The 21674-nt window shown below is 42.2% G+C and overlaps 2 long non-coding RNA genes across 3 annotated transcripts; one reads left to right on the forward strand and one right to left on the reverse strand.

Moving 5' to 3' along the window:
• The first annotated feature begins 1156 nt into the window (after positions 1–1156).
• On the forward strand, positions 1157–10601 carry LOC107311207. The gene is made up of 3 exons (XR_001553939.2): positions 1157–1655; positions 6746–6991; positions 8987–10601. It is a non-coding gene; the product is annotated as an uncharacterized LOC107311207 (long non-coding RNA).
• On the reverse strand, positions 5384–20455 carry LOC107311206. 2 transcript variants are annotated; one of them, XR_001553937.2, is made up of 3 exons: positions 19862–20451; positions 17898–17962; positions 5384–6807 (listed from the first exon to the last, which is right to left on the reverse strand). It is a non-coding gene; the product is annotated as an uncharacterized LOC107311206 (long non-coding RNA). The 2 variants fall into 2 exon arrangements; XR_001553938.2 differs by lacking the exon at positions 5384–6807 and adding an exon at positions 17582–17695 and having other exon boundaries at positions 19862–20455.
• Positions 20456–21674: the final 1219 nt, after the last annotated feature.

Here is a 21674-nt window from a genome sequence, read left to right on the forward strand (position 1 = left end):
ACTGTGATATAAGCAGCATGCATAGCCATCACTGGGACATCTGAGTGCTCTATGGGGAATTTATAATATGCTAAAGTGATATGTCAACAGCCCTCCAACCTGGTGCTAATGGCAGTTGCAAGGGGTGTTAACTGTCTAAAAATACTTAATTATTTGGTGATTTTTATTGATTGGGATTATTGCTTAACATAACTCAGTACTAACAAGACATCTTTTCTTTACCTGTCTGTAAGTGTTTTCCAAACAGTAAATAATTAAACTCTACAATCTCAATACCGTTTTGTTGGGCAACTGGGAGACAAATGCTGGCTCAGGATTAATCAGAGCTTTAACAGCAAATCTCAGAGGCTTCAGACATCAGAGGCACTGGTAGTGTAGCTCTTTAAGGTCTAAAATGCATCCTTGGATGTTGGTTTCCAAAAGAGAAGCCATGCTGTGCTCTGCTTTATTCCATCCACTTCAGGACTAAGGGTGTGCCATACCTGCCCTACAGTTGAGGCAATGCTATAATTTAATATACTTCATGATCAGCATTTTAAGAGTTTGAATTTGCTATTTCTCCATTATGTAATTCCATAATAACAGTAACTTAACTAATAGAACACTAAGTGGAGTTCTGCTGTTATATCTTATGTAAATTAGAGATATTTAGCAATATGTTACAAAATGGTTGCACATATTTCAGTGTGAGACGTAATAGGTTACTTGGATTCAGAGGGAAATGGAGATGTAGATGAGACCTATTTTATAAAGGGAGAGCTCTTTAGTTGCATCTCATCATGCTGTGGCTCATTTACTAGAGAGAAAACTGAAGAGCTTCAAGATAAAAACAAACCCAACTAAAAGCAGCATTCTCTGTGTTTTCTGATAAATGCAGATTTTTAATTTAGATACAAAAGGTAATTATGTATGTGTGAGGAACTGGAGGCTGAATTTAGGTAATGTGAATCACTAACAAAACCGTGTTGAAATAGCCTAATCATTAGGCCAAAAGAATATTTATTTTATTTGTTCATCTGCTCAGAAGAAACAGATATTCATGACATTTAAAATATACTTCAGAAGAATTTACAAGGAATGCAAAGTCAAATTTCATTCTCAAAATGTGTCAGCTAACTTGACTTCTACCAAACACATGCTGGTCATTCCCGTGATCTCATTTGTGTGGCATTTTTAGTATCTATCAGGTAATCTAATTTGTCCTAGATGTTCCTAAAATAATTTGTCTGCAGTAAGGCTCGAAAGAGCAGGATCTGGGAGAGACCCAGGAAGCACGAACATTAACCCACGTTGCCTTCAGTGACCTGAAGCATGGCACACCCAAAACTATGCATCCCAGCCCAGCCGAGAAGACTGAGGATGATGGTGTGAGGATGAAAGGAGCAGTGGTGAGCAGGGGAGGGGGACAAGAAGCCCCAAGCACTGCTCTGGTGAAACTACCCCTGGCCGAGGACTAGTGGGAGGCTGCAGCCCTGTGCCACCCGACTGAGTCACTGTACTGCTCTGATAAGCCACAGGCCTTATCATGCCTCAGCCTGCAATCTGCCAAGCACTGATAACAAAATTTAAATACTTCAGAAGAATGTAGCAAGGCTTAATTGGGGTTTGTAACATGTTTTGGACTCCTTACGCGCTGTACCAGTGCAGCATCTAAGGTATGGCTGTTACAGAGCATGTTGCTCCCAGAGATGTCTCTCCTCAGTGCCCTCTGCAAACACTCTTCCCACACCACTCACGTTCCTCATCAGTGCTCGGCTTTGATGCCATTGTGTTTTCTGGACACCTTCTAATTTAAAATTCATATTTTGGTTCCTGGGTGATAATTTCAAACACCAATTTGCTTCTACTGCACTCTAAGGACTTTTTCCTATTTTAATGAAACCTAGCAACCATAATATAAACTGGAAATAACTACAGCCCATCAGACTGTTGAAATCCCTGAAGATCTGAATTATTCGCTATTAACAGAACTTGTATAATTATAGGTTAAGACATCACTTAGGCATTTAGCGTACACATCATCTCCACTGTTAATTTTTAGCTCTTGATCTGTATTAGTAACCTCAGCTTGCTAAATTAAAGGATATGTCTCCAATTAGCCTAAATTTAACATTCAAGAACGCATCTCTGGTGGGATGATGCTTGTAAGTTTAGAACATTCAGGCAATTTCAGATGAGCTTTTGAGGCTCTATCTTAAGTGGAAAATATTTTCTTGTAAATAGTTCCAAGACTTTTACAGGTGCAGAAGTAAAAGGGTAATGTTGCATTTTGCACATAAATGGGTGCAGGTTTTGGCCCTCTGTCCCTGTAGAGGGATTCAGGAATTAGCAGAAGTGATGGGTCATTGAGTGAGGCAGTAAAGATGGATTCTCAACCATCATCTCCATTTTTCTTTTTATATTTTTTTACTGTTCAGTACCTGCCTTAGATGATTAGCTCACTCCACATAATCCTAAGTAATCTCAGTTCCGCTTGTGGCAAGCCCTTTCAGAACATGGAGCTAGGAAATCACATGCTAAACAGAAGCTGAGCTGTAAGATCAAAACATTTTGTCGTGGCCAGCCCTAAGGAAAGATACAGGTTTTGACAATGTCCTGTCATGCATGCATTCCATAAAAGGAATGTATAAATTCAATAAAATGAATTTCAGTAATCACTAGCGAACTTATTAATGATGAGGAATGCAGTATCATTGGTCTGCTGTATAATTATCTCATAAGACCAATTCAAAAAACATTTGCTGAGTGTCTCCATGAGAAAGGTCTGGGCAGTGAGAAATCCTCTTCCTGGGAAATCTTCTTAGAAATTCATTATGGCAACCATAACAGAGAAGGGAGAAAGCACTAAACTGGAAAATGCTATTAAAAATTAGACTAGAATCCAAATTATTCAAAGCTTAGTCATGAGTCTCACGCAGCAAAGCTTGTTGCGGTACACGGCTTTTAGTGAAAACAATCAGAATCAAAAGATTACACTACTAATGCCTGGTTGCATTGTACCTAGAAGAACAGCAGTAACAACAAACATTTCAGATTACAGTTCAGTGAAGGTTTTTTTATTGGTTTTTTTTTTTTTTTTTTGGTTGGTTTCTTTTTCATTTATCTGGGAGATTGGACTCTATCCTATAAAACCTTTTGTCATGTAAAACAGTCACTGTAGTGCATATATACTGATAGTCATATCTCAAAAAATGCAGGTGCCTCACTCTTAAATACATTCTTCTTTCAATGCTGAATTCCCAAACTATGATGCCCATGATCACAGCCATCCTGTCAGACACTGAGTAAAGCCTTTGGCTGCTCAATCTGAAATGTGCCAAGATCTTCGTGTGCTCACAGGCAGCATGGATGGTAGTGATACCTCATGTTTCTATTTCATGAGGATCCAATAACTCAGTCCTTTGTTGGTATAATTTTCCCTGCTACCAGGATTATTACTGTGTCCTACACAAAGAATGTGCTCTCATATAAAATCTCTTAGCAACTATGAGAGCAAGGATCAACACTCTGGTGTCCCAGAGCAGGGCTCCTTGCCCACACCTCTCTCCTCACCCCATGACTCCAAGCCCAGCTTTACTGCAAGGAGCATTTCCCTATTTCTCAGGCTACCCAACAGGTCAGGGATTACAGCATGCTCTGAGCAGTGTTACTCATCCAGACCCCAAATTCCATTTCCTGGATGCACACTTTAGCTGCTAGATTTTGTCTTTTGAAACAATCCTCCTGCTAAATGCTCAGCTAAGGAGAGACACTGTTGGTTTCCTGAGCAGGGCAAGGCTGCGATAAGGTTCCAATGCCTGTTGGAGGTGGCTCTCTCTGGGACTGTGGGACATGATAACTCTAGAAGTCCTGTGCAGCCTAAATTTCTCTTGGTACTTCATTGCATAACACTACCTGTAAGCCTATTCAAGGCAGCCTAATGTCTAGCATATGGGTTTTTTATCACTCTGTGGTTGCCGATTCCTCTATCTGATCCTACAGGGTGTCTACACGTCTGTCTGGTGCTTTGCATTGCCATATGTGGGCAGAACCTACTTTTCAGCCTGTCAGTGCCTCCGCAGGACCTGCATGAGGCAGCAGTCTGACTCTGTCCTCAGCATTGCCTCATGCAGACATTTCTCTGAACCCGTGCAGATTTCTCTTTAAAGCTGTCAGCTGTTTGAGAAGTTCAGGTTTCTCTCATCTACTCAGGAATTTTAGGTTTAATTCTCTAGAACAAAGACTCTTCCCCCTCCAATCAAACAGCTTTTGCCTCAAGCTGTGTCTTTGCATGGCCATTTACTTCAAAGATTTTAAAAGGATTTTTCCTCGCACTCTCCAGATTACTTGCTGGTGAAACCATTCATGCATTTTGTTCTTTTATCTCATTAAATATATGGATTTCCAAAATATTTGTGCTACATGATCTTCAAGGTTTCTCATTTCTTTTTCTTTTGTTTTATTTTATTTCTGCTTTTTAAAATTTTTTTTTATTTTATTTTAAACATATATATATATATATATACAGAAAAAAAGTAAAAAAAGTTGCTTCTATATCTGATTTGTATTTCTGGGAGGGGATGTGAACACAGAGCTCACTAAAACAGTGATGACTACAGACAGAAATACCATGGGCAGGTACTGTGTAAGTCCTACTTCCCAGCTGCTGTAAATCCTTTAAATCCAGCTTTCTGCCTGCCATTTCCTGCACGTCTGCCCTGTGAATTGTAAAAGTTATCTAGGCTGCCAGCAGCCCTGGAAATGTTAGAAGCAGCCATATGAACCTATAAGGAAACAAAGGGCAAGGACTAGTTTTTGCATACTTTTGCACTTGTCAGGGCACTGCTCTTCTCCATACCAGCTTCCTGTAGTACTCAGTGTATTGATGTAGCTGTTCCATGACTGGACAGGTGTCAATTTCCCTCCCTGCCAGCTTCTGGGGCAGAGCAGAGTCAGGCCTGTCACATATGGAGAGCTTTTTGCAAACAACTCAGACTTTGGTAAGACATTATGACTGAAATCACCTCTTAGTTCCTGTTTACACTTGAAAGTTTTGTCATCCTGGTGTAGCTGTACCTGTAAACTCCTCCCACATAAGGTGAGCATTTTTTGCCTGTCAAATATGATCCCGGTTGGCAAAGTCTATAAGCTCAAGCAGCAGAACACCTTTATAGTTGGTTTAATTGTGTCTACACTAGGACTTTTGTTGAAGTAGTTATGTCATGTAAATCACCCCACAGGATACAAACTCTTAAAGTGAAAACTCAAATCTTTAATCTTGTCTACTAAGCCAGAAATTGCTATGCTTTAGAACAACTGTGGAAAACCAAGGTTGATTTGGTGAAGTGTGCTGGTCACAACCTCCTTGTCAATAGAGAATTACCTACATCCCATTCAGCATCATATTAACTAACCAAGGATCTGGTATGGTACAATCTAATTTGATTCTTACATAGCTGTGGTTGAGTAGGGACCAAGCAATCTACCTTAAACTGTATCATATATTAAAGTGTGAAATTTGCTTTATTTGAATTTCTTTCTCATTGGCTTTACCTACCCATTTCTTCCAACACATATTACTTTGGTTATCAGCTCCATGAAGTCTACTGAGCCATTTCCCATTTTAAGCATTTCACATTCATTTTCCTTCTTTGACAACATGAAATATAAACATATATAAGCTACCAGTAAAGAAAAAATATCTGTCATTTCAACGGGTACCCCTCTGCATCTTTAAATACCAACTACCTGAATTTTTTTTAGTACTTTAAATTAAACAGCTAATAAGCACAAACATAGTATATTATCTGCACAAATATCATTAATATGTCTCCTTTGTATCAGTTTCTAAAGGATGTCATTAGCCACACTCATATTAGTTTTCCCAGTAGATCATAATTTAGTCTTGCATTTCTAATAGTCCACTACATCTTAATTACTTTTTTTTCACTTCAGTGTTGCTAGGTTTCCTCAAAAATGCAAATGCTGCCCTTCAGAAAACAATAACACAAATTGGCAAAGCTTGGGATCTGAAGAAGTCAAATAAAGTTACCTATTAGATCACACAGAAAAGCAATGCTGCTTTACAGCATGAGTTTCACCTACTGTGAGTGCGAAATGCATCCTCCCATGAAGGGCTGGAACTAGATATGCCCTGGAGTCAGGCCCTTCTTAATGATGACCCCAGAGGAGGCAGATGTAGGCCTCCATAAGAACAGCCATCTGAGAGAGCACCTCCACCACCAGCAGCTACGAAAGGACTTACAGGGAACAGCAAGGACCAGAGTTGCAGCCTTGGCACATGTTCTTGATCACACAGTAAATGCAGAGGATGAAGTTTACAGAGACCCAGGAGAGGCCTGACATTTTTGATATATTTCAGTATTGTTTTCTGACTGCAAGATCAGTAAAGGAGTAGTGGTGTTCCACTCCAGGGCTCAGAGTCTCCTAATAAAACAAAATCGTTGCTTCGCTACTCAAGCAAACAGACCCAAGAGCAGTTTTCTAAAAACAAACAAAAGTGATGCAAATGCAATTTTAATGCTGGGACTCAGACTACAAGTATACTGTGTTTATTGCTTCTGCTTTGACCGCAGGCTGAAATTGGGATATAAATAGGCATATATAGCTGTGTAAGGTCAGTCCTGCTGGGCAAACAGTGGGATTTTCTCCAGCCATGTATTTACCATCTATCAGAGTCATCAATATCACCACAGGAGAACACCATATCTTCTTTGCTGTAAGTGTGTGTTGTTGTCCTCCGCAGCACCAGCTGGTTTCCAAGTCGAGGTAACAGCAAATGATACTCGCAGCAGTGACACAATGCACCTGCAATTTTCCAAGTGTGGACATGAAGAATGATGCCTAACAAAGCAGAAACCTTCTTCTTCAAACCATACTGTGTTATTGGAAAATAACCATTTAGATGAAGAAGTGGGAAGCAGACAAATCCAAAGCTTCATCTGTGGCACTCTGTCATTTACCTCCAGGATACCTTGTGAATGCAGACCAGGTGAGCAGTGACCACAAGTTGTTATGACCTGACAGCCAAAGAGAGGAAAGGTGGTGGGAGTGCTTGATTTTTCATGAACTTCTCTAACTATAACAGAGACCTGGCACTGAGCATTGTGTGCAAGTTAAACATCCTTTTAGCTCTCAGTTAGAAATAATCCCTTTTGATACAGATGGAGCAATGATTGCCCTGTCTGGGAAGCTCACTAAGCTTTGCTGCGGCCCACACTGTGCCTATCACATGAAAAATGAGTACAGGCAGATCCCCAGCCCATCCAAATTTAGGTCATCGATTTCAGAGTAATTACCACCATTTACACCGCAGAAGAATCTGCCCAACTGAGTTTATTTGCACTGAGGTCAGCCTGAAGATTTTTGTGAGCCCTACATGCATTTCTTCAACAGGATTGCTGTAGATTAACTGCCCCATCATTTAAAGTTACAAAGTAAACCTCTCAAATGAATTGCATCAGATTTTTTCCCCCAAGTCTCACGCTATACAAAATCCTAAGGCAAAGTATACCTGGCACTGCAGATTACCAGGCATGATCAGAATATCAGAATATCTTTTTTAAATATCTTAAAGGAAGAAAGATAGCTGCAGCCTCATTGCATAATAACAGCTGTTTGAATTGCTTCACCGTACACGAACAGCAATGAACAGACTTTGTGATTAACAAAATGAAATAATTAAAACCTCCTCCAACCCTGCTTGAGCATTTAGTTGGCCATTTAGTTGTTTACTTTCCATCTGACAAAACAACAGGGATTACTGTGGTTAATTAAAAGCAATAGTTAATAATTTGGAGACTCCGGGGTTTACATATATTCCTTGAATGGTTGAACAATAGATACTAAAATAATTATTAAAGAAAAAAAAAATGAATACAGCTTTTTCCCTGACCCAGCATTTCACGTGAACTGCAATGCCCCAGTGGTTCAGGTCTGCATGAGTGCAGGGAGGAGACACAAACAGGGCACACATACTGGCAGTAATATGTGGTCATTTTCAGTGCTGTAGGGTACCCAAAGCCAAACAGGGAGTCTGAGCAATCAGAAAGCTTTTCCCCATGGGCAACATGGTACAATGACTGGGACCTGATGTGTCCCACAGCTCAAAGTCTGTGCTGTGATTGAGCTGGATACCCTGAATCAGAAAAGCAAGCAGCAATGTGTCTGCTATTTGGCATCTGTAATGAATATGCTCCAGGATCCCTTTTCCACATTTACAACTGTTATTAGTATTTCACTAATGTAGTGTCATATTTCTTCTTCATTTTCTTTTCTTCTGGTTAGAATCTTTAACACATAAAATAAAAACCCATGAAATAAAAACCCAAACCATAAGAACCTTCCTAGCCACAGTAGTAAGTGCTTCCTTGTCATATACAGGGCATTTCTTCAGGAAACAAATATTTCTTTACAGGGTTGGTAGGGGGACTTATTGATCTATCGACTTCCATGTCAAATAACCTGAGTAACGGTAACATCCACCCCAGGGCTTCTTCACTGCTGGCTGCCCTACTTTTCCAGTAGCTCAGCAATTGGAACCCTGGTGGTGTAAGTGCTCAAGCAAAACACAGTTTTTCCAAGCAGCTCTTTCTCTTGCAAACAACAAGCCTGACAGTTAGAAGTTTCATGCTCATTAGAACTTCTCATTTCAGAGTGGAACAATTTTATGTCTACAGTTTAAGAAGACTTGCTGCTTTGCATTGGAGCTGTGAGTAAAATTAGCTGAAGCCCAGAACTGATTTTGGCTTTGGGGAAGAAAGTTCATTCAACTAAGAGTTTGATGGTCATGATTAAGAGGAAAGTGAATTTTACCTGTGTTGCATTTTGGTTTGGAATACAGGTGTATTGAAAAACATACATAGGCATGCAGAATAATTCCATAAACTGAGAAAAATGAGTGTATCAGATAAGCATATGCATTATTATTTTTTTTTATCCAGTCTCATTCAAAAGAAGTTAATTTTTTTTTTTTTGTGACCAACAGATTGCATGAAGACTAATTCTGATCCTTTGGAGAAAACTGTGGTTGGCTGTTCATTTCCAAGCTATGTCGGGATTAATAGCAAGGCAAAGAAGAAAAAAGAGCAATTCCATGGCAGAACAGTACACATGTGGAGAGCCCAAAGCTGTCTGAGTGGAGCTGGGAGAGGGACAAGTCCTAGGAGAAGCAAAGGCATCTCCAACAGCCTGGCATGAAAGGAGTGAGGTAGAAGAAGAACACATCTTTCTTGCAATACTTGATGTGAACAGAAGAGCTTGACATCTAAGCTGGCAAAACCCTTAGTGCAGAGAACTGCTGGACTAGGATCCTAGGCATGGCCTTATCAAAAAGAATACTTAAAAAACAACAGTAATAGTAATTAATTACACAGGGATGGGGACAGAGAACTCTGATATAATTTCAATTACCTTTGCTTTATTCAGTTTTTTCCTTTGCTCTTCTTTGCCTTAAGTTTTCTGTTTTCCCTTCTTCTTTTCACTCATTGAAGCTGCATTAGAGAAAGCATTCTTTTCTATGGAATTCAGTGGGTTTTGGATCAAATATCCTACAATGCATCTGCAGTTCATTAAATTTTAAACAGACCTCACAATCTTTGTGCCATATTTTTATTGTTCACACAAAGCAAAGACAACGTTTGGAATTCAACCAAAGAATCAAAGAAGGGCAAACACTCCACCTATGTCAGACATCACATGCTGGATCAGCTGCTCCATCTTTTAGAAAGCTAAGTTCTCCTAAGCAGTTTTTCACTGCTGCTACATAGTCACATAGACTGACACAGTACATTAATTGCTGTCAGAACTGTGATTGCAGAAATGCAGTGAATTCTTTACTTTCTTAGTAAGCTGCCCCTGAAATATATATATATATATATACATATTATAGAATCTGATGTAACTGATTTAATGATGTTTTGCAGTAATGTACAGATTCTGTACAATGACTTGCTTTTAGGAATGTTTAATTTTTGAACAGTGATCACTATGTTACTATTATTACTAAACCAGGCAAAGGAAACTCATGGCTCACAGTCCCTTGCCCATGAGTTGCCCCCCTCAGCATTCTGAAAGCATTGAGTTAAAATTTATGGCTCAAAAGCCATTCAACTTTCAGCACAGAAGAGTTCTCTTCTGACTTAGCCTAATAAGTAACTATGAAGAAACAAAGAAGAGGGAAGAATGACTCAGAATTAGTTTCTCTGCATAAACAATCTGCGCTTCAATGTGGCAAACACTAAGGTTACAAGACTGAATCAAAGTGCCTTGCCCACGTATATAAGATATGGGCCAGCCTTCAATCCATGAGTCCAAAAGAGGCCGGATGTGGAGGTGGATAATTAGTTCCTCAGCTGGTGCTTTGGCCAAAGACTCATAATCAATGATTGAATTAAAACAATAAAACAAGTACAGTGTTTACTTTTCCTTCAGAATCAATCAGACTAAAATACCGCAAGCATCGTCAGACACTAATATTGCCCAAATCTCAGAGAAACAAAGTGCCCACAGGTGTTACTTGTGGGCTGCTCCTATATCTCTGCCAAGGAAATCTCCCTGGTGGGGGTCAGGGACAGCTCCAGCTCAGTGGTTCTCAAGCTAGGATTGCAATTCAATATATGGAGACTTTGATATCCCTTTCTGCTTTCCCTCCAGCTTTGTTTTCTTACCAGCTTTGTTAATCAAAGACCTTCACCCTGTAAAGCTTGTTGCCTTCAGCTTGAACTTCAGAAGAAATGCATCAAGCCCCCTTGAGCCCCAAGGGAACAAGATTAATTCTTTTCTCATTACAACTGTGACAGTACTGCTGTTGTCTCCTGATCAGGTCACACTGAAAAAAAAGCTGATTTCAGCACTAGCTGGAAAAGGATTAAAACTAGATGCGCCCCAGTGATAATGCTAGGATTCTCTAGGACGCTGCTGGAAAAACAAAACCAAGCAGCAGAAAATGCCCTACAAAAACACACTGCAGGCAAGTGGTCTAAGCAGGGGAACATACAACAGTGGCAAATGATTCAACAGTTCCTCCTAACTGCGTGTGCACACCTGTTGTGTTATTCCTCTTCTTATATTTGCTAGCAGTGTTGTAAATATCTGAGCCACAAACAGATTTTCTCTGCAAAACCTGTGGGCCAAATTCTTAAGAACACCTTATGGGCCTTAAAGTGATAGGGGTGCACTTGTGTATATTTTAGCTTATCAGCTTTGTTTTTTGAGTAAAACTGTGACACCCTTGCATAAGAATCAGTGGAAATTTGCCTGAATATGAGCAAAAGCACCAACAGATTTCTCAGGTTTCTGACCAGTGTCTGCCCTACATTCAGCAACAACTTTAATATTGGTTAATCCTGTCAAAAGTACAAATATGGTGTGTTGAGGCTTATACCTATGAGCCAGCAGCCATGTCTCCTGCCCTGACAGTTCAGCTGTTCAATTGTACATGTGCATAGAAGAGAAATAAAAAACAGCTAAGCACTTATCTTGAACACCCTGGAGGTATTTGAATCTGGATTGGATGGGGCCACGGGCAGCCTTGTCTGGTGGATGTCAGCCTTGCCCATAGCAGGGCATCCAATTCCCGAGCCATAGCAGTTCACAGCCCGTATTCCAGCCCCGGCAGAATAAACAGTTTGAGCTTTCAGTTTCAAATATCTCTCAGAATTACATCACTCAGTGTTGGGTTAAGGCAATGGTAAAGCCTCCATGCAGTACCCCTGGCTGAAGCTACTGGAGATGCTCCTGTTGTCCCATCCAACTGACACCACAAGGCAGCTGACTGCATCTAGGAATTTGCTGAATGCCTCTAATTTACTGCACTGTCATCTCTGGAGGAAGCACAGTTGAAGAAAAATGACACAGTCCTTCCTTTTTAATTTATTGTCTCACTAAAATTCATCAGCAGCCTCTAGCTCCTAGAAAATTCTGCAGAGGAAATCAAACTCCAAAGATGGTCCGTTCTTATTAGAAATGAAGCAAAAAGTGAGTCACTGCACAGGCCCTGATGCAAACACAAATAGCCTTGGAGCAACAGCCAAACTTTGAAAAGTTCATGATTCACAGAAAACATCAACACAAGTACTTGGACAACACAAAAAATCCAATCCAGCATTTGCTTTGAGTTTGGCACCCATTAAGATATGGACCCATCAGATATGGAAGCCATGATCTTGCATATGATGTCATTCATACATTGGGTATACCTTTCCTTAGCACACCCTGGTCAAAACTCCATATCCTCTGCGCTTGCAAGGAATTAGATAGAACTGCAAACAATCACAAAGAGTCTGAGGCTGATGGACAGAGCCAAGAATGAGTTCCAGGATGGTTGGTGTTGAACCCTCCTGTCCATGAAACTTGGTGTACAGAAGCAGGTTTGCCAGGATCTGGGGGGATCCCCCTCTTCTGCCCATGCTCTTAGTACTGCTCAGCATGGCACACACACTGCACAGCTACTGGGGAACTGGCCACACCACCGAGCAGCTCTCCCACTGCTCTGCTTTACCAACAATGATGTGCAAAGCCTCATAACTGCTTCTAATACAGATTTTACACGAGTGAGTTAAGTAAGACGTGGAAACTCAACAGCCTTAAAAATTTTGTCGCGCTTCACGGGTGGTGTCAAAGAAATCTGAAGGAGGAAGATCAATGTCAGAAGATTGAATTCCCATTATTTCTTTCAGCACAGCCCATAACAGTGCTGCACAACACAGCTCAAGACTATTTAAGTGAATAAGGACTGTAATTCTCACAGTTCTTCAAAGGATGTACAGAAGTCAATAACGCCATCCTAACTCTGCCACCAATTTGTTATGGTAAGGTCCCTTATAGCCTCCCTTTTTCCTATATATAAAAAGAGGATAATTCTAATGATGGTTCTTCTTACAGAAATATTATATACCAACCAATATACCAACACTAGATATATGAAAAGTACTTAGTAAACACTGAATGTTATCACCAGCGCTTGATAGCCAGGCTATCAGCACTTACAGCAGAAGGGAGGACAAGAGAAAGCTACTTTATCACAGACAGGACTAGCACTGAAACAGGTTCAATCTTTACAAGCCAATTACCCTATCACAACTGCAGATTCCAGAACTCGCCTGGAAGTCCAGACACTGTGGAGTCGCACAAGCTATTTTTTGCTGTTTGTAGTCAAGAGAACAACTCCCTCATCTCCTCAAGTATGTCTGACCCTTGTTCTTACTTGTTCTTCACCTACAACTTGCCGTTTCATATTTTAAAATTGCTCTTAATGCTGAAACAATGAATTAATTCAAATGTCATACGGAGGAAAGACTCACAAACTTGGCTGATAAATGCTGTGCTTAAGACTACTCTGTGTTTCCACAGCAGGTGAATGGATGAAAACTACCAAAATGATCACAAAGTACAGGTTAAGGAACTCAGGTAGTAGATAAGTAATGGCAATGGGCCTAAGATGGCCTATACTCCAAGGATCTGCCCAAAAGCTATGAGGAAGCTTGTCAAACAGCTTTTCCCAAGCAATTATGTATCTTTCAGAAGCCACCCCAGTCCCAAGTAATTTCCCCTATTAAACCCAGCTCAGAGGTTCCTTCCTTTTGCCGTAGCAGCACAGGGAAAATGTGCCCAACAGCACAATACACATCTGTAAAAGCAATTTAGCTGCCCAGGACTATGATGAGTACTTCAGTTTCACACTGTACTACCGAAGTCGCTTGATACTCGTCTACGATTCATAAGGAAACACATTTTTCAAAGCCATCTGAGCTGACACCTTTACCAAAGACCAATTTCTGACTCACTGTAATCACGATCCTGGTCAGCAATAAGAATCACAGTGAAAAATAGGCTTCAAACAGGGATGAAACACAGGCAGATCACTAGCAGCCTAAATTCACACCCTGGCATCTATCAGCAATTACGCACAAGGATAACTTATGTGTGTTCATATTTTTGCTCCTTTCTTTCATTCCACTGAGATCAGGCTTTTCGCAGAAGCAAACAAACATTTGATCAAATAAACTTTTTATGATGAGATTACGCCCTGTACTGCAGTTTGCAAAACAGAGCTGCTATGAGAACATTCAGTGCTCTGCCATCAACTGCTATTTATCTGTTCATCCATTTCACCAGATAACCTTTCCTCGCACTGCATGTACCTCTACTCTAGTTCAAGCTGACATTAAATAACATGGTTCATCACTAATATTACTCTGGCTAAAATCATGTTTTAGTTGGAGAAAGATGCAGTTGATATTCTGGAGATCTTTCCTTCCCTACAAACGCATCTGATGTATTTATGCACTGCACATTGAAACACGTCATTTGTCCACCTCTATTCAGGTTGGATATTAGGCAAAAATTCTTCTCATAAAAAGTAGTGATGCACTGGAACAGGCTGCCCAGGCAGCAGGTAGAGTCATAGAAGGTGTTCATGAACCACATGGAGTGGCACTGAGGGACATGGTTAGGGGGCTTGGTGAGGGTGCATTGATAGTTGGATGAGATGATCTTACTGGTCTTTTCCAACCTTAATGATTTTATGATTCCAAATGCATACACACACACAAACACATCCCTCTCTCACTAGTGCTCCTGTTATAACACACAGGTCCCAGTATGATGGTAAGTGATAGCAACTGGCATGAGAAAGCAGACTAGGTGCAAGTCCTCCTCTGTCAGCACAGCTCACACGTATTATTTGGGTTGTGGTCACTAAGGAGCCTAGCAGAATGTTTAATTACTCACTTCACTGCTGCATTTAATTTGATTAAGTGTATAGCTTTCTTAGAAAATATGAGGTATATAAAAGAAACACATGCTATAGGAAACTTTTGGAGTAATTTCTAGGTATCAGGTATTTCTGATTGCAAATCAACCCTCTTATGTCAGCCTCTATCAGTACCTGCAATTGGCCTACACTTATAATGTCACTGACCGTCTTCTGCAAGAACAGCAGCAGTTTGATAGCAGTACAGACTTGCCTGCTCCCATCCAGAGCCCCCAGCCCACTGGCAATTTGCACCTCAGCTTGGGGAATACCTGTCTGTCACCGAGGTGCCAGCAGTAACTGCAGCATGAGCAGCAGAGCCAGCAGCATCTGCTCCAGTGACAGGAGTGGCAAGAAACCCAACATCAGCAGCAACAACTGTAGGACTGATGACATCAGAACCTCCTACCCCCTCAATTCAACCATACCTATTTATGCCCTGGCTTCATCTGGGATAGAGGGTTTTTTTTTCCCTCTCCTTCACAGCATCTGGTGTGATGCTATGTTTTGGCTCTGGGACAAAAACAATGCTGATAACATATCGATGTTTTAGTTATTGCTGAGCAGTGCTGTATGGAGTCAAGGACATATCAGTGCTACAGCCTCTTGTACTGTCCTGCTAGCAAGAGGGCTGAGGGGGTGCAGGGATGTGGGAGGGGGCAGAAACAGCACAGCTAACCTGAACTATCTGAAGAGATGTTCCAAACTATATGACGTGTAAAAAAACTATCAGACTGAGGGAAGATGAACAGGCAGGCAATAATATAATTACAATGATAATGAGATTACTAAAATCCATTTTTCGTTTTCTGTTTTAGTAGATAGTTTTTATTTCAACTTTTGAGTTCTACTTTGGGGTTTTTCTGTGTTTTTTTTAATTCTCTCATCCATCCTAATGAGAGCTGGGGAGTGAGTGAACAACTGACTGGTGCTGAGGCTCAGCCTTCTGGGTTAAGCCTCATCAATTTAAAAACATGTAGAGTCATTGCCCAACTTCTACCATGGCATGAGGAACAATGTTATTTGATCTCAGCCTTTCTACCTTTCCCACTGCTTTTGTCTCTATTGCCAGCTCCTGTTACCCAATGCGCAGTATGCTCTGTATGAGATTCAGGGTACAATGTCTCTGGGAAATAGGAATTAATTTTTAAACCTGTCTCTACTGAAGCCTTCCAGGTGTTGAGACAAGCTGTAAGCTAAGCACTGATAGTTTATCTCTGTAACACTGCACTGTTGCGAGAAACACATCAGTTAAACTACTGATGACTTTCTATTTTTTTTTTAATTAGGATTCTCTTACATTGGAAAAGAGCTTTTTTTGCTGAAAAATTAGAATTGGTCTACAGTTAAATCCTCCCTTTTGTCCTCTCCTGGGCAGGCATGCCTCACTGCACAAAGCCTTAGTGGTGCACTAATCTCCTTTGCGCTGCATGCAGTCAGAAGCCAGAAGCCTTGAACTAGGTTTAAATGTGTCATCCGACATTGGCAAGGCAGCTGACTTCTTGCAGGGCTACACATGCCTACACGTCATGCGACTGCTTTTAAGATTGTCCCTGGAAAGGGGTGGGCAAGGGCTGAGCATCTGCTGCGTGCAGTAAAAAGAATGGTGGGGTAAGATTTTATGTTCCAGGTATTCCAAGAGCTGCAGTGGTCAGAGCAGCATATGGAGAGGAAGCCCCCTGAGATTCTTCAACCAGGACAATGGAAGACGACTGCACCCCAACTGAACTATGGCAAAGCACCAGGATTGCCTTTAATCCCCAGTTGGAACAATGAAGAAAGACCAATTGTTCTTTTGGGCCATGTAATGCCACCATTTGAAGATTCCAGGGCTTGTGTCTTGTGGTCATCTGAAGATACAAATCTACTTTGGACATTGATAAATGTATCTCCCTTATGATTTTTTTGTTATCTCACAAGATGCTACTATGTTTGCTACCTTTATTTCTGTTCACTGACCTAAGAGATCCTGTCTGCCCCAGCTCACTGCCTACTTGCACTAAACTCATAGCAATTCAATTACTCATGAGCCTGCTCTCCTTCAGCCAAATTGAATCAACCACTGTATTCAACTGTTATTTCAAGATGTACAGAGCATGATCACCCAAGCCTCATTTCCCGAAGAAATCAGACTGGCAATTCCTACTTCTAAGGTCTGATGACTTGCAATGAATGCATGACATAAATGAGAAAATAGGAAGAGAAGAAGACGCCAGAAAGGCTGGAGCTAGGTAACAAGAAGCTAAGCACACTATTGTGCAAGAAAATAAGCATTAGTCATGGTCCAACGCTGACAGCTGGCACCAGCTAGCAAGGCATTTAAAGGAAGGGTAGGAAGTCAGAAAGGAGATGGTAAGGTGGGTTTTCATCCCATTATTTTCTCCTACATGCAACACAGCACAGAGGGAAGCATCATAAGGCCTCAAGAGGAAAGTAAACTAGAAGGAGGTGGACAAGCAGACGTGGTTATGTCAAGTTAGCCAGGAGCAGCTGCTTACCCCTGGATTGAGCTGCACTGCTTCAGGGAGACCAACATGCCCATGGCCTGGAACCATGGCTGGCAGCTCATCCCTACCCAGGTCCTTCCTCCCACAGCCCAGGGGCTCACACACATTGCTTCTGCCTCAGCCAAATCAGATCTTCCCTAATAAACCCAACTTGTTTCAACATGAATGGGCCGGGAGGGGCTCCTGCAGGAAGGTCAATCAAACTTTTTCACTGCCAAAGCTGTCAGCAAAAGAAGCACAACTCCAACCCCTTCATAGAGTAATTGGTCTGGGGGACTGTGTTTTCAGGCACCTTTATTACAAATATTGGTATTTCAGTAAGGGGAAGCAGAGAGGAGTCAGCTCTGCCCTGGGAGGCATCCTGACATGCCTGAGGTCCTGTTTGTGCGATGGGAGATGTCCAGGCTCCCCCTTCCCTCATGGCAGGTACCGGTACCTATGTATGGACAAAGCTGGATTTAAAGAAATGTACTAACTCTGTGACATGTTTTGGCTGATGTGGGCCTAGTGAGAACCAGACAACAAAGCAGACCACAGAGGCTGAGTGATGAGATACATAAGCCACAGTGACAAAGAAAGGCAAGAGACAAGAGAGTCCACCAGGGCACAGCAGGCTCTGAGGAACTAGGACTACTCACCACTTTGGCTGTTCCATATCCCTTAAGACAGCGTCAGGTTCTGCAGTTGGTCATTTGGAGGCAAGCTTGGAATGAATAAAAGAAAGAGTTTTACTAGTTAAAGCAGTGACAAAACAGACAAATGGTGTGATGCTTCTAAACCATCAACCATTGACACCAAACAGTGCAATTGATACACTGGAAGGAAGGGAAGCCATCCAGAGGGAACCAGACAGGCTGGAGAAGTGTGTTCATTAAAACCGAATGAAGTTCAATAAGGACAAGTGCAGGGTGCTGCACATGGGTAGGGGCAACCCCAGGCTGGATGTGGCTCTGGGCAGCCTGGTCTGATGGTTGGTGACCCTACACATAGCAGGGGGGTTGAAACTACGTGATCTTTGAGGTCCTTTTCAACCATGCTATGATTCATTCTATGAGCTGTCTCTCCTCTACCTGCACCAGGAGCAGACGTGGCAGGCTCATTGCAGAGCCATTTTCCAGCTCTCTGCTGGCAGCTACCTCGTTACAGATTTTTTTTTTCCACCGGCTAAGCCCATTGTTTTAAGGCCCTTGCAGGCTTTAAAGCTGCTTACAGACTACAAAGTGACCTTTCCAGGTTACAGTCCTTGAGACCAACTTGTGAACTGAGAGACTCTGAACAAAGAGAGCAGATTTGCTTTTGTATTTCTGAAGTGTCATGCATTCATTAGTTAGAAATAATAAATGTAGCACAATCTGCAGAACGTATATCCAACCTATTTGATATTACCCCATGCTTGTGATAAGCTTTTTATGTTGAAATATTTTGGGCCTCAGTCACCGTCTTCAGCCCAGAACCTCAGAACCTCTGATGTGATGGAAAGAGGAAGATAACTCATTTCAGGAGTAGGACTTGATGAACATAATGGATATCTTCCAACTCCAGATATAAATACCACACATTGCACTCTAAGACGTGAAGACAAGGCACGAGGTGAACCGAAGGCAAACCAGAGCGGGACCCAGCTTTTTCCATCACATCCCTACCACCAATTACCAACACTTGCATAAGCAAGAAATGGGTATTTTCTCCTTTTCAGTTCACTAACCTCACATTTGCTGTGCCTCTGCTAGCACTAAAATATCGTAGCTGCTGTGGCCAAATTTGTTTGCGTTCTTTCAAGATGTTTATTTTAATACCTCTTTACTAATGAGTCAGGCTTCTTATACAATCCACAACACATCAATATTGCATGTGCTGGGGGACCAGAAGCACTAAATGCTGTGTTTCAAACAGCAAGTGTTTTGTTAACAACAAATAAATGAGCGAGGGAACACCCGGATTCAGAGCAAGAGAAAAGCATGTGGAAGTTAATTGGCAAAATGCCACAGCGGCCATTCCGTGGGGGGAATTTATGGTTTATAAGCAACCCAGTAAAAGGCTGCATTAATCACCAGATTACACTAAGCACTTTTAATGCCATAAACCAACATTTTTTCTACATGCACATAAAAAAGCCTCTCATTTTAAATATAGAAACATGTAATCAGATTCCTAGAAGAGCCGGTTGTTTTGTTGTTGTTTCTCCCCCTCCCCCGAGAAAACTATGAATATCACAAATAACACCACAAACATCTCTGAGAAACTGATGGGGAGAAGGACAGTGGGAGGAATTCCCAGTGCTGCTGCACACCCCTGGGCTTCCACAGAAACCCCTCGGTGCCCCAAGCACCTCACTTCTCCCTGAGGGGTGTCTCATGTGGAGGCCACAGCACCCAGAGCTCCGTGAGACCATGGGAATCTGCTGTGTGCACCAGGCAGAGAGCCTAGTTAGAAGCCTGCTGGAAATGGTATGCTAAATATCCTATTGTGTGCTTACATGGTATTTATAGACATCATTCGTCACATGGGTGCTACATGCATTAAATCCAGATGCATTTAAAGATTGGTGGTGTTCTAGACTTCTACAAAGGGCTCAGAAAAATGAAGTGGCTGCAGCCCTCACCTTACTCCTGTGGATTCCAACAGGTCTCCGGCATTCAGAAAGGCTTGGTTTGCATCCAGATTCAGCCCCGACCAGTGGTACGTGTCAGGGAAACAGCAGGAAGCAAAGTTGGGTTGACCCTCTGGGCTAGGTCACAGCCCTCACAGTAACTGCATCTTATGGGAGTCAAAACTTGGTAGAATACAATCAAAGCAAACACAGAGTAAAATAGAAGCAGACTCAAAACCTTCTGAACCAGCAAAAGCCACAACAGAGCACAGAAACACAGTCTGTGCAAGGCAGCATGAGCAAATGACCTCCTGCACTGCTACTCAGCCCTAACCCCAGGCAGCCCTGACCATAATTGGTCACAGCTGGGCTCCTCCGGTCGCCTTCAGCTGGTGGGAAGTCTGCAGCACCAAACAGAAAACACATGTGAACTGTAGACCTTCTTCAAGGAGCTGCCAGCAGCATTCTTTGGTCTGGCTGTAATGGCATGAAGAGAAGTGTCCCAGTGTTTGCAGGAGTGCCATTCCTAGGGGGAAGGATTGCTTTTTGGTCATCTGGACATAACTGGTGTGGCCGCAGCATGTCCTATAGCCTAGAACATAGGGCAGCAGCAGGCAGCACTAACGTGATAGTTGTTGGTGCAGAAAGAGATAGGCACAGATGTATATATTGTCTTTCTGGTTTTGGTCCCAGCCTAAAGTGAGTTATTTAACCTCCCAGCTTGACTTTCCCTGGATGTTGATGTTACTAATTTCATTTGTCAGTTCATCAGTGATATCTGCAAAAGCACAGTATCACTTGCAAGGCATTCTTGACAGAAGAAGCACTTCACATTCTGCATGGCACCAGTAGCAGAAGTTAGGCATGAGGTGGCATGAGCTGTTGCAGGAATGCTGCTGCTTATTCTCTGCATAACTGACCTGCAAGGGCAGAGCACTATTAAGCACCACGCAACCTGCAGATTTGCTTATGCATGCAAAACCTCCTCTGCACATTTCAGCACTGTCTACGCCTCTTGTGCAACAGGGCAAGCTGTGATGCAGTTTGCCTTTTCTTCATAACAGTAATTAGATTCTATCTTTTCTGCTTTTCATTTATTTATTTATTTATTTGGGGTTAGGTGTTTTGCAGAAAGTCAAACCACAGGCAGCTTTCTTCCGCGAAGCAATCCAATTAGTTAAGATTGTGGAACGATTAAGATTTAAGACTCTGCAGAGATGCCTGGATGGAAATCCTGTAGGTTATTTAGTTCTTACTGAGAGACAAACAGACAGGAATGGAGGAGAGCAGCACATGTAACCTGGGACCGCTGGGTGGAGGCCGCCAGATAATGAAAGGTTTCTCATGTATTATCATCCTTAGCAAAGGGAGGGCCAGATAAGCCAGGACAACACCACTTATGGAGAAGAGCAGGTATGTAGGTCACCGTGCCTCACAGAAGAAGGGCACAGAGCAGAGCCTGGGCATCCTTGCAGGGTCATAGAATCACAGAATATCCTGAGTTGGAAAGGATCTATAGGGATCCCAACCCCTGGCTGCACACAGCACCACCCAACATCCAAACCCTGTGTCTGAGATCAGTGTCCAAACTCTCCTTGAAGTCCATCAGCTCATGGCTGTGCCCTGGGCAGCCTGTTTGGTGCTCACCGCCCTTTGGTGCAGACCCCATCCCTCACCCCCATCCGCCCCTCCCCTGACACAGCTCCATGCCGTTCCCTCGGGCCCTGTTGCTGTCACACAGAGCAGAGCTCAGCGCTGCCCTCCGTTCCCTGCGATGAGCTGTAGGTCACCATGAGCCTCCCCTCAGCTCCTTTGCTCTGGGCTG

The sequence above is a fragment of the Coturnix japonica genome, chromosome 3 (assembly GCF_001577835.2).
Source record: "Coturnix japonica isolate 7356 chromosome 3, Coturnix japonica 2.1, whole genome shotgun sequence".
NCBI classification, from domain to species: Eukaryota; Metazoa; Chordata; class Aves; order Galliformes; family Phasianidae; genus Coturnix; species Coturnix japonica.